This window comes from Episyrphus balteatus, chromosome 2, assembly GCF_945859705.1.
Source record: "Episyrphus balteatus chromosome 2, idEpiBalt1.1, whole genome shotgun sequence".
NCBI classification, from domain to species: Eukaryota; Metazoa; Arthropoda; class Insecta; order Diptera; family Syrphidae; genus Episyrphus; species Episyrphus balteatus.
The window spans coordinates 109,245,072-109,259,793 of NC_079135.1; positions in this window are offsets into that span (position 1 = coordinate 109,245,072).

Consider the following 14,722-nt stretch of genomic DNA (forward strand, 5'->3'; position numbering starts at 1 on the left):
GATGGCCAGTTTCATTATCTATCACCAAATAATTTCAATTTTCATTCATCTAGAGCACAAAATTATAATAAATATTTAATTGCCTTTTGCCAAATCAGTGGTTAACCACACATAAACCTCATAAATTGATTAAGCGTGAAAAATAAAACAGAATTTAAAATATTCATGACATACACACACATTCAATCGTACCTACTGGTTGGTGTTAGATTTTGAATTTCAAATGACAGGAGTATAATTGTTTGAAATAATAATGCATTTGGTTAATTCTATATGGGTAATGTAATATAACACACTTCATTTGAGTTATTTTTGTTGGCAAGTTTTAGCAATTATGCAAAAAGTGGTTGAATGAAAAAAGAGGTTTTTTTTTAAAGAATTATAGAAATGCTTATCATTAACGATTGACTGATTTTTGGAAACGTTCAAGTGCAACAGCTGACTGTCGAATAAAATCTTAACATAAAATAATTAATTGTTTCATATTATCAATGCCGATGTCAAGTCAATTTTGGTAAAACAAAAGATTCCAATCATTTTATGTCATCAATTGGATCTACATAATTGCAATGGGTCTTTGGTCTAGCATGTGCATTATGCTTTGAAACAAGGAAACTAATAATAATAATAATTTGTGACACTACACCCCATGAACGAGCAGGAACTAATAACTATAAACCATTTAAATTTCCTTCTGCTCTTCGTTCTTCAGTACGCAGCTCTGGAGAACAATTGGAGAGTTTTCATTAACTTGTCACTCACTTTTTATTGTCATAGGCTTCTTTCTTGGTCTTGGTTTAATTTATGTTTTTTTTTTGTTCACTGGTGAACACAAAATACAAATTTGTATGAATTCACGACTTGCTTCAGAAGTATGTAAGGTTAAAGCTTTAAGCACGACACTCTGATCGCTGATCCTCAGCCGAAAACAATTATTTCGTTGAATTGTAAGGTTGGAGAGAAAATTACTATGTATAAAGGGAAACTGAGTGACAAGACCGAAAAAAAGAAAACAGGTGTTCCACAAGGCTGCTTTTTCAGTCCAATACTCTTTGCCATATTCATTGATGATATTTCTGATGTATTTCTAGGACCGATACTTAAGTAAAAGTCTTCTACTATGCTGACGACTTAGTATTACTGGTTGACAACTCTTTCAACCTCTGCTGAAAATCAACAGGCTTTAATACAGAATACAGAAGTCAATATTATCAAATGATGATGATTTTTTTGAAGCGCGAGTCAAAGAAGAAGAAGGCAACTCGAAGAGAACTAGTTCCTTTATGTTTATATTGAAGTTGTGTATCTGAGAGTTTTAACTACACACAATCTTTTCAAAATATACAAAAACAAAAAAGAATAAGGTTAAATTAGCTTTGAGTAGCTTAATGTGGCCCAAGTTCTTTGTAAACCAAGAAATCGATCTAGTGCAGAAGTATCATATTTTTCACCCGACATGTCAACACGTGTAGGTATATTGTCTACGTGCTAAATCTAACGTATCTATGTAGTTTAGTCCTTGAAAAGAATCTAGGTCAAAGTCTTGAAGAAAATTATTATGGTTGAGTTAACTTCCACTTTTCGTTTTTTTTTTTCCTTTTAAATCCACTAATTCAATTGGTTATAAGTACATAATTCTGTTTAAAAAAACAAAACTCTGAACATTTTCAGAAAATTGTTGAAGTAAAACATTTAGATTGCGTTCCACCAACCAGACCTAACTTACTTTCAAATTATTTTATGATTTTTATTCGCTTTTTTCATAGTTTGTCTGGATACTTTTTTCTGAATTCACTCTTCCCAAATGTTCACTTCACTTCAAACTGAAGAATATCCTATTATTATTATTATCTTTTTCTCCCAAAAAAAAATAAGAATACTCAGGAAAAACAGGAAACCCATTTAAGTTACTTTGGCTGGGAAAGTAGTCGTTTTTATCTCATTTCCTTCAAGTCCCGGAAAATGTACTTATAGGGATGTTGATTATATCTCTATGTCTGCAGGCTAAGTGCGGGCGACCTAGTTTTCCTTTTCCTCTTCTCTATAAGAAGACTGTGGCGACAGTCAGATGTTTATGTCACGGGATTGTAATGTCGACAATGGAGTCACAAACCACATAAGTTCTTTGATATCAGTTTTTATGGTTAGCAAAGCAGCTGTGAGTTTTTAAGGAACGCAGTGAAGTTTTGTCCTTGTTTAAAAAAAAAAAATATACAGTGGACTCTCGCTAACTTGAACATACGATAACTTGAACAATCCAATAACTTGAACATGCTATTTTCTTGAACTTTTTTATTGTTGATTCTATAAGTTGAACAATTAAAATTTTTGAAGCTCTATAACTTGAATAAATAAATTGTTTTTCAACAGAAATTTGAATTTCCTCAATAAAGGTTACTACGTTTGTAATTTTGGTTTGCGTCATTTACATTAATTTATTAATAACAAATTGAATTCATACAAAACGAAGACTTTTTTATATGTTCCAGTCACTTAAACAATCCAATAACTTGAACAAGCTTGGTTTCGTATGTGTTCAAGTTAGCGAGATTCCACTGTATATTAGGCGAAGCTTTTTCTAAGGAAATTATGTTTTTACTTGTTATTTATAAAACTTGTTTATTATTTTAATTGAGTTTGAAGTTGCCATTAAAGTGCGTTAATTTTAAGAATCACGTAATAAAATAATTAGAATACAAATCTGGTATAGGCGCGTGCAAATTTTTTTTTTTTTTTTAATTAAATTTTAATTTTTAATTTATTTGAACTTATTTATTTAAATGTATAGTTCCAGTAGTATCATTTAATTAAGAACAATTTTGGGTTCACCTGAAATTGTTTCATCAAGCAATTAAAAGCAGTTAAGCAAAATAAAATTCATTTAATGAACAAACCAGTATTTTCCTATTAAAAATGAAACATTATAATAAATTGAATGTGTTCGAATTAATTTTGGTTTCCCAGTTCATTTGCTCAATTTCTGTTACACCATCAACGTCAGCCAAAGTGTGATATAATAAACTGAAACCAAAAAACACATTTGTGCGTGTTTCTATGGATCATTTGATTTGAGAATGTTGAAGTATTTCAATCTAATAACCAAAAGGTATTCAATTTAATTACACATGTGCAAGTTTATAATGAGTATTAAGTTTCAGCGGATGGATGAAATTTCGAACATGATGAGTATTGTAGTACACTGAAAAAAAAAATACCCCTTGTCAAAACAATGAATGTACAGTTGGACACACAGAAGGACGGACAGACGGACGGAATTGCGAGATTAAAACCTCAAATTTTTTTGACACGAAACCAATACTTACCCTATAAAGCCAGTAAAAAGTTATGGTCAATACAAGAAAAAAATGATCATAGGTTTTTAAAAAAAATCATTATATTATAGTTTTTAAATGGGAGGTTTTAGAAAAAAAAGTTACTTAACAAATTTTGTGGGAAATAAAATTTACTAAAACGTTGTCTCATAACATTTCTCTCTAATACTAAAACTAGCCGAACTACAAGCGAAAATCGCTAAACGGTTAAAAACAAAACGGCAGCCAAAGTCGTACCGATATTTTTGTGGAAATAGTGGGTTTAGTTTCTGTACTAATATTCTCTCATATTTTGAATCCGAACTTTTCATATATATGTACATACATATTTAAAACATTTTTTATTGTAGGTTTTAAGTCATATGTTTTTTTACTTGCGATATAGGTACTATATATACCAAGTTATGCATTCGTACAAAAAAAAAAGTTGAGATAACATTTTTCCATGACATTACGATGGTAGACAATGCCAAAAAAGTGGGGCCCGGAAGTTCGTCTGTGTGTCTGCCTGTCTGTATAAGTAGCTACAGTCTAAACGGATGGACCGATTGATGTCAAACTTGGTATGTAGCGTTATTTGGCGACTCTCCAGAGGGGTTTTTGGAATTAATTTTTTTGGACCAAAAATAACGGTAGGTACTTGTCATATACCGATTTTAGTAAAATTGAAATATCTCGAAAACGGCTCCAACGATTTTGTTTAAAAAATTCAAATGTAAGTTTTAAGCTAAGGTCTATCTTTTAATGAAAAAATTTTTTTTTGAAAATCATTATTAACGGTACCTGTCATAGAACCGTTTTTTTTTTCAAATCCGATTATCTCCGAAGCTGCTTATTCGATTTCAACAAAACTTTTTGTGAAGAAGCACTTATATAATTTAAATATAAACCAAAAATAAAATTTTCAAAAAAATATTTTTTGGATTTTTAAAAAAACTTTGAAATTTTTTTTTTGAAAAATCAAATTTTCGAAAACAGGACATTGTATTTTTTTGAAATTTTGTTTTAAAATGTTGATTAGTGATTTCTACAAAATGGCATACCAATTTTATTTTAAAACTTTTTTTCCAAAAAATTATTTATAAAAAATTAGTTTTTTTAAAAAACGGCTCAAACGATTTTGAAAATTTTTTTTTAAGAATGCATCTTAATATATCAATCAAAACTGCATACTTGGTTTGGAGGGCAATTTGATTTCAGATTTTATTTTTTTTTTAACGATATTTATTTTTTTTCCACATTTCTATATAAAAAGTCTTAAAAATTTAAGCAACTTTAACTCTGAGAGCGAGCAAGTTCGTGCGACCCAGTCGTGCATGTTATTTTATAATATCTTTGGCGCGACGTTTCAAGGAACAAAATGAACAAAATTTTCTGAAAGACAAATAAAAACACCTGTTTAAAAAGCTTTTATTTTGTTCAGTGTATTCAATCTCAAACCTTGTTTTGTATCATGTTCGATTATATGAAAACATAAGACTCACGTAAAACTCTAAACACATCAATTCCTCATTCCATCGATACCTACCTATTTCCTGAAGCTCATATTCCATACACTCCTACACATGTGCTATAAAATTAATTTACAGACAAAAAAGCCTTGTAAGCCGTCATTAGATGTTAAGTTGTGCCACAAAATATAAGATTGATTTATATTGAATTCTATAAATTAAATGTCACAGGAAAATACTAACCAGAGTATTCAATTGATATATCTATATAATGTATTTTGGGTTCAACAATCGAATATATTTTGTATTCCTTAACTCCTGTTGATTTCAAGGTCAACAACATTAAATGGCCATAAAATTGAAACATTTTTTTGGTGACAGCTTTTTTTCCTTAAAAGCCAATAGCTTTCAGTTGAGTAAATGAACCAATTTATTGAATCGGAAGAAAAACTTTATTTCGGACTTGAAATGTGATATATTAGAATTTTTTGTTATTTCAAAGTCAGACAAAAATGCTGAAAGGTTGTTGGATACTTTTTTATAGAAAAAAAAAAAAAAATACTAGGAAGTTTATATAGTTAATGATGGATTTTCTATGTATGCCTTGAGTGAAATGGTTCAATTTTATTTTAAGAGTTTATTATAAAAAAACCGTAAAAATAGTTAGGCATAACTTTAAGCTAACAATTTGTAATAAATGTTTTTGTTGAAAAGCCCATGAATGACTGTTAAATTAACGTAAAAAACAGGATTTCACATACAAAACAATGCAATGCTTAAGGAAGTATCACTTTTATTTGGCTTTAGTTTCATAAGACCCATATTTAAATAAAAAAAACAAACACAATAATAATACCAGAAGTTGACCTTATAAAAAAAGGGGACACTTTTGACACGCAATTCAATAAAAGAATTAATGAGAGTAAGCTAATTAAAATAACGTATAAAGATTATTTTCGTCCTTTTGAGCACTTAAGCTCTTAAACTGACCCTTTTTATAGAACAACTTAATTAGAAGTGAGTTTTTATTACCTAGCTATTTACTTTAAAGACCAATTAAATAAAAAAAAAAGGTTTCAGACAATGAGTCTCTGCCATAAGAAATCCTTTAATTGGGGACATAAAATATTTCATTGGATTTAAAGTTAGGGCATGTGCATTTAGTTTCATGGACTCTAAACTTTATTGGTAGTGGTGATGATGATTTTAGAGAAATAAGTTAGTATTAAGGATCATGAATTGCATTTTTTCTAAGAATTTTATCCTCCGTCTATTAGTGGAAGAAAGGTTGCCAGTTCAATTAATAGCAACTTCACAAATTATGACAAAAAAAATCTAATCCTTGTTACAGAAATAGTTTCCATTCTCAGTCATTTCCTTTGTAAAATAATCACAATTATTATTTAAGTTTAGTTTCTTTGGGTATGTAGGTATGTGTGTAAACTCTATAATGTTGAATAAAATAAACGTGTGTCTCATGATTGAATGAAATAATCCTGACCACTTGCTGGGTTTACACTTAAGAACACATTAAACGTCTGAGTGAAGGAATGCAATTAAGACGTGCAGCATGCATGAGTACATTCTGGGAAGTTGCAATCAACACAATGTGTTACGGAAGCCATTATTAAGAGGAAACATATTAATTGAAGAAAATATTAATGTGAGCTGGGTTGGACGAGGAAATCTTGAATGAAAAATTAATGTGTCATACAATAGTACACTAATAAAATGGAAACTTTTATTGGAATGAAAACACTCCTTCCATTCGAGCAAGTCTTAAAAGTAGAAAGATACGTTGTATCGTTCGTATACAAATTGGTTTATTTTTGGCACACATAAGAATATAAAAGGTGCGAGTTGTAAGGCGCAATTCCTTCAGGATCAGCACTTTCAATGTTTTGACTTGCACTTTCCGCTAACCAAAAATAAATTTAACGGAGGCTTAATAGCTCAATGAAAAGAGCCTATCTTAAGAGTCAAGCGATTTCTGGTTCAACCTCGACATTGGAAAGTTTTTTCTAATTTTTCATTTCTTTAAGGCTCTTCGATTTTTACGCTTTATATGTAATTTTGAATATCAATTTATGAACATAATAAAACAGTTAAAATTATTTCGACATCAGCGATTGAAATTATATATTAACTGTTTAAACTGTATTAAACGTTTTTCTATAACTATAAGGGTAAAATATTACGTATACGCCATAGTGACCCGCAAATCTTTCGATTGGTCACTTAAATTATTTATGCCAAGAATAATTTTTGGACACACATTCAAATCCAATATACATCCGAGAACATAATTAAATGGTCTTGCTTCAGTCTCATAAGGTTCAAAATACAAACAAGTTTCGTTTTATGTACATATTTGACAAACGTAAAAAGCAATATTTTGTGTAGGTAGTTTTTCAAGTTGGATGAGAACAAATAGGACTTTTTGGGATTTGCCTAGCACGACATCTCTGTAAATAGTTTTATTGAAATTGCTGTTCCATATTTTGGCTATATTATTGGCTATAACACTGGGAAAGGTAGGCCTAAAAACTCCTGGTACAAGCAAATGCAAAAACACCAGCATTCAGTTGGCCTCAGAAACGGAACAATACAAAACCGGGAGGCTTGCCGCCGATTTCTGAGGTCAACCCGGCGAACCCCACAGGCGGATCACTAGTGTGAAGCAGTAACGTGGGAAGGTTATGATCCCCTCGACATCGAGATCATAACAGCGCCGAGAAAAAAGGAAGAAGAAGAAGAACATTGGGCTAAGGTCTGATTTTTTTTTATTCTGAAAATACATTTGTTATACCTAGTTTAGGCACTTTCGTCTGTGAAGCTAAAATGGCTTCCCTAGAGTGACAAGAGTTTTCCGCTCTAATTTTAACTCTAATTAATATGATTTAATGGGAATGTATTTTTATATTATAAATTGTTTTATAACGGTTCGGTCTGTGTACTCCGTTTAATTTTTTTTGAAAATGTGGGTTAGGCCGTTTTGGAGCTGAGCGCCTCATTTATGTTTATCAGTTTTACTTAAGTAATATATTGTGGATTAAATCCGGTAATTCTGATTTTTGAAAAAGTTTTTTATAGATATGATCCAATGAACATCATGTTTTCGACGAGTTCAACATTCAAAAGCAAAATTGTCAAAATATCAAATGATCTAAAAAAAATACCTGAATTTTTCAGTCTTTGTTCCTTTTAGTTTATTTTTTTAGACTAATTTTTCAATAATAATTTCCAATTAGGCTTCTCTTTGGGATTAAAAATTTCCATGCTTTTCATCGTCATTTTGGTGTCCATAATAATTTTTCCAATGCAAAATTTCGGCCTGACGGTAAATTAGTTTCAATTTTTGTACGTGTTGTTTTTACATTGTTTTTTTTTTTCCTAAGTTAAAAATGCACATACAAACAACAACATTACTACCAACTTTCATTAGAATATTATTTCTTGAACAGATTTTTTGCAATAATAATAATTTAACTTGACATCTTTTCATTTACCTAACAAAATTCATTGAAATCATTGGTTTTTTTGATCGAGTCGAAAACAATAGGTATCCTTACTTATCCCTATATCACAAGTTTTTTAAACCTGTTAAAAATGTTCACGATTATATTTAAAAAAATGTTACATCTACGCTCCAGTGTACAAAAGAAACTTTTTTTTTGTATTTAACAATATTTATTTATTGCATTGCTAAAATTGTTGACTCTTAATATAGAATGACTTTTATTTAATACGTGCATACTCAAAAAATAAAAGTTCCTTAATTCAGTTTTCTTATTTGCTAAAGTTAGGCATCTACCTTTTAACAAGACATTGCAACAACCTTGCACTTGTATTACAGCAATATTCCTTTTCTGAGGAAAACTTTATTCGTTAGAAAAGTTTTGTTCATCCTAAGAGTTTTTGTAGCGTTTATTTAATTCTAAGCTAAACTTCCCAATTCAATTACAAAATTGAAGTTTTGCATTGAAAAATCAGCAACGTCAGTGTTGTGCTGAGTGACAACAATTTGTTTTGTTTCTGTTTTTAATTTTTCCCATCGAATTATTTTTATTATTTTAGTTATATCACAAAAAAACCTTGCAATTTAATTTTTCTCTATGAAATTTCTGTGAATTTAATCTTTCAATTACTTTTGTTTATTCCCTAGAACTCAGGTATTATTTCTTAACCAACATTGTTCTTGCTTGTGCGGGAAATAGAATTATTCATTTTATTGAGTGATTGAAATGCGACACGTTCTTTTTGTATATATTTTTCTATGTTAATGCAAGGAAAGGAAAAAAATATGAAGGATACCTTTGCTATTTATGATATATCTTCTGATACTTTTGAAGAAAAAGATGCCATTTTATTTGCGCAAAGTTGAACCTCCAATGTTTTCAACTTGATATGGTTGGGACTTGTCAATGTCAAGAGAAGAAAATTTAAGAAAAAAAAACGGTAGGTATTATGTATTTTCAGTTTATGAGACCATGTAAGACAAGAAATGTCTCTTGTGCGTTGTGGAATTTCTGATAGATAAATTTATTTATCAACCAAAGTTTATGTTGAAAAAAAAAATTAAATAAATCAATAGTTTAAGTATACGAGTAAGAGTAAGGAGATAATTTATCAATAAATTAAATTCCATTCATACTAAAAGTTTAATTAAAATGAAACTTAAGGAGTTTTCTTATAGCAATTTCCAACATCAACATCTTTTTATGATAAATACTTTTCTATCCCAAAGATGTCCCGAAGATGTCCCGAGCATGTCCCGAAGATGTCCCGAGCATGTCCCGAAGATGTCCCGAGCATTTCCCGAAGATGTCCCGAAGATGTCCCGAAGATGTCCCGAAGATGTCCCGAAGATGTCCCGAGCATGTCCCGATGTCCCGAAGATGTCCCGAGCATGTCCCGAGCATGTCCCGAAGATGTCCCGAAAATGTCCCGAAGATGTCCCGAAGATGTCAAGAGCATGTCCCGAAGATGTCCCGAAGATGTCCCGAGCATTTCCCGAAGATGTCCCGAAGATGTCCCGAGCATGTCCCGAGCATGTCCCGAAGATGTCCCGAAAATGTCCCGAAGATGTCCCAAAGATGTCCCGAGCATGTCCCGAAGATGTCCCGAAGATGTCCCGAGCATGTCCCGAGCATGTCCCGAAGATGTCCCGAGCATGTCCCGAAGATATCCCGTAGATGTCCCGAGCACGTCCCGAAGATGTCCCGAAGATGTCCCGAAGATGTCCCGAGCATGTCCCGAGCATGTCCCGAGCATGTCCCGAAGATGTCCCGAGCATGTCCCGAAGATATCCCGTAGATGTCCCGAAGATGCCCCGAAGATGTCCCGAAGATGTCCCGAGCATGTCCCGAAGATGTCCCGAGCATTTCCCGAAGATATCCCGTAGATGTCCCGAGCATGTCTCGAAGATGTCCCGAGCATGTCCCGGGCATGTCCCGAGCATGTCCCGAGCATGTCCCGAGCATGTCCTGTAGATGTCCAGAAGATGTCCCGAGCATGTCCCGAGCATGTCCCGAGCATGTCCCGAGCATGTCCCGAGCATGTCCCGAGCATGTCCCGAGCATGTCCCGAGCATGTCCCGAGCATGTCCCGAGCATGTCCCGAGCATGTCCCGAGCATGTCCCGAGCATGTCCCGAGCATGTCCCGAAGATGTCCCTAAGATGTACCGAAGATGTCCCGAGCATGTCCCGATGTCCCGAATTTTGTTTGTTTTTTGTTCGCAGCTGTTTTATTTATATAGATTTTGAACGTCCGTTGAGTGTAGACTAGATTTTCTTTTTAATATTTTAAATCCTTTAATTTAATTTTATTTTGCTCCTATTTATTTCCACTTTTTACTTCACCGCAGTTATTGTAATTTAATTTTATGATATTCTTAATCCTACCTCAATAAATTGACCTTGAACCTTTTTAACCCATTTCAAACAATAAAATTTTATTTTCAAGAGTTTTTTTTTTTTTTTGAATTTAACTTTGAGGCTATTCACTTAAACTTTTATTTTTACAACCCAACAAAAGCTTAAAGCAATAAATATAATTGACTTATATTTACCATAATATCCCTTTTTTACCGAAAAAAAGTTTAAATTTATTAAATTTGTGAAGGAAAAAAATACATATTGACAAAGTTATACCTATTTCTGAATTAGATTTGGAAAATGTATTCATAGAAAATAATTTTATTTAAAAATCATAAAAAGTTTTTTGTCATAAATATTCAAACTTTAGGTAATAATTTCACTCTCTAAGAAAATTCATAAACTGAATGTTGAATTAAATTAAGAAATTTCGAGGAAATTTGTGGACACATTTTAAATTTAATTTACTTGAAAATTACATAATTTTTGTTAAGAATACCAGCTGCATATTGTTTTGAATTCCTAAATAATGCACATTAACTTTCAGCTCATATTCTTTTTTTCGAAAAACAAATAAAATTGGGTCACATTGGGAAATGAAGCATCAAGGATACTGTATTTAAATAATCTTTAAACACTCGAAAATGCGTTGCAAACTTCAGCATTGCTTCAGCTTCTTTTGGATCTTTTGGTTTTACAAATTCGACTTTATAGGGACATATCCTTGATACTGCTTCAAGTTTTATTTTTCTCTGGAAAATTATGCAACTTGCAGTAGATATGGAAGTATATAGTAACATTATACAATAAGCAGATTAAAGCTTTCCAATGAAATTTGCATTTAGTTTACAAAATGTCTGTTGTGCATTTTGACATGATTAAAAATTAACGAATCATTAGATGGTTTACATTTTCGGAGAAAAAAGGGAAAGGATTATGCGAAAAGGATATAGTTTGAAGAAGTAAAGCATTAAAAGATTTTCTATTGGTGTCATTGTCAAATGCATAAGGATTAGTAGGAATTGCAAGAAAAAACCCTCTCTCCACACACTGTGACCTCCTTAATCGAATTTGTTGTATTAAATTGAAATTAACTATACAAATGGGTATGATATGAGCAAAATGTTCACTTCTTTTAAAGAAAAGAAAGAATTGTAAGCAAATAAAATCAAAACTTGATGAACACTTTTGTTAAAGTGGTAAGAGAAATTATATGGAAAACAAAATCAAGAAATTATTTTTATGTGTCAAACTGAATATTCCAGTACAGTAAAAAGTCTAATATAATTCCTTAAAGTTCGTTTATCACGCATACTACAAAGAGCAAGAACATATTAAGACTCGAATAATAATTATAATTGCTGCACGAAACTTTATATAGTTCAGGAGCAAATGTCAGCAGGAAAAGAAATTTCTAGAAAAATTTATTCGATAGATATTAGTTCCTTTTTGACTTCGTCCTTAAACCTGATCTTATTAAAATTCTAAAGTTGAAGATCTAATTTTAGCCATTCTATTTCTAGCTAAGGCCTGGGTACGCAGATCGAGCTAAATTTTAGCCGAGATAAAATTCCCATACCTACAAGTTATTGATAAAATTTGTATGGGATACATTTTAGCTTATCTAAATTTTTTCGATAATTTGTATAGGAGCTGAATTTTTGGAAGACATTCCGATTGTCGTCACAGGAAAGCATTTTAACACTTTAAAAGATCTCCTATACAGAATTTTCTAAACCTGCTCATTAAAAGGGCAGGTCTTGAAAAAAAAAACCAGACTGGTTGTAGGAAATACAAAATACTTGAGATTATTCCTCCTTCGATCAAGGGTGTTCATTAACTTTCGTCCGCCAAGCCAAGTTTACTGGTTCAATTCTTGACAAAAAACTTAGCTAGAAACCCAATATCCCCAGAACACGGTTTGGGAAAAATTTTCAAACCTCCCAGATCACTCTAGGAGAACATGGAGTTCTTATATGTAGGTGTTTGTGGAGGAGCGTACTTCAGTATCCTTAATCTTTGACTCTGCTTTTCTAATAACTAACCTGTTTTCCAGGCGGAAATTTTAAACGACTACAGAAGTTTTATTTTGGCTAAGAGAAAACGTGATATCAACTTCTGATATCAGCATTAGTTAGGTCGCCATCAAATCCACAGAATCCCTCTCTCTGACTGCCTTTAATTGTAGATCATATCTTTTAAAGATGGGATAGCATTTTAAAATTCACCATCCAAAAGAGTTATAGAGATTTTCATGGAAATTGTACAGCTTAATCCTTTCAGGATTGAGAGACAGTTGGCATACATACCTGTGATCTCGGTGATTTAGCACAGGTATTGGCTAAGTCATCTATTCCACTTTATTAAATGCTCAAACCTAACCTTACCTACGTCGACTATCCGTTGACATAGTTATCTTTAGTTGTGGACATTAGCATTACCAAATTTCATACATTTTTGCCCATTCTTCTTTACTAAGAGTTTTATCAATGTCAAATCGAAATTGGAGTTAAAGTTTGTTCTTGTTTTCAAACTTTGTCTCGGACTATTTATTATCCTTCTTTAATTTATGAATTAACATTAAATATCATTCCTTGATTATTCTAGAAACCCAACCTCTTATGAAATAAACTATGCCATGAACAGAACATTAAGTATAGAATGAACACATTTTTTTAAGATACAATTCCGTCGCGATGTCTTGATTTGATTCCCACAATTAAAATACCTTAAAAATGTATTTTACTTTGAATTTATGGGAAAAATATATGTAATATATAAAGTAACAAAGTCATTGTACCTTAACTTACAGATGCTTTTCTAGGGATGAAATTAAATTTTGTTGCTTTTTGATGTGAGTTTAAAAATGAAACAGTTTGTAAATTTATTGATGAAGATATACATAAATATTCACCCCAAAAAAAGCTGTAAAGTAATAAATTCGTATGTAAATTTTTATGACATCGTTTTTCTATATAATGCAAAATGAGATGTGAATGACTTTATTGATGTTTGATTGACTTTGTGAATTATGATTTTTTTTAATTATCTTCTATTGTATGAATTTTAAAGTACACATACGCCACAGTGAACCAACAAATGTCTCAATGTTATGTGGAATTGTGGAGGGTACCTATGTAATTTTTGTGTAAAAAGTTAAATTCATTAAATATTAAATAAATAATCAATCAATATCAATTTCACGGGGACCAATCCTTTTATTGGTGCTTTATGTCGCTTTATATTTAACTATCGTGAAAAACATACTTTATTATTACTTAATTTAATGACATTTAAGTACATTTTGTTCAATTTATCATATCAATTTTTTGGACACTTCTAATGCTTTGAAGGATTTTAGGTTCTCTTCATTCATATCCCCCTCACACTTCTGTATTTTTTTTTATAACAATGAGATTTATAATATATAATGTACTTTTTATCCAAGAATTTTATCAACTTTCAAGAATTCTTTGTACTTAGGTATATAAAGCATATTAAATACAAACAAAAAATCGAAAGGTCATCATTCATCAATCAACATCAGCTTTCTCAATATAATATCCGTTGACCATAGTAAAAATCCTTGCCGTTTTTTCATAAGGAATTTTTAAAAATATTCCTTCCTATGTTATTCCAACATTTAACTTTCTTTGTTTTAAATAGAGAATTTTTTGCAGTGATTAATGGGCCTATAAATTAAGGATATTATCCTGATGATAAATACCCTCTGATCTGTTTAAGCCACAACATTTTAATCAATCATCCAAATTTACTCTATCGTAATATTTCCCTTCATCCAACTTTAGAGAATTGTGGTCAATAACCTTTGATAGATTTTTTTTACTCGAAGCAATGCCAATGTTGGCTAATGTGTGTTCATCTCTTCATATATACAAAAAAAAGAAGAAATGGATGTAAAGTTCTATAAACCGAGCATTTTTTTCAAGTCCAAAACATTCCCTTTTTAAATTACAAGGTACACGATCTCATAAACCTATACCAATTGAAAATATTCAAAGAAATAAATGGAAACCATCAATCGACGACATCATGAGGCAA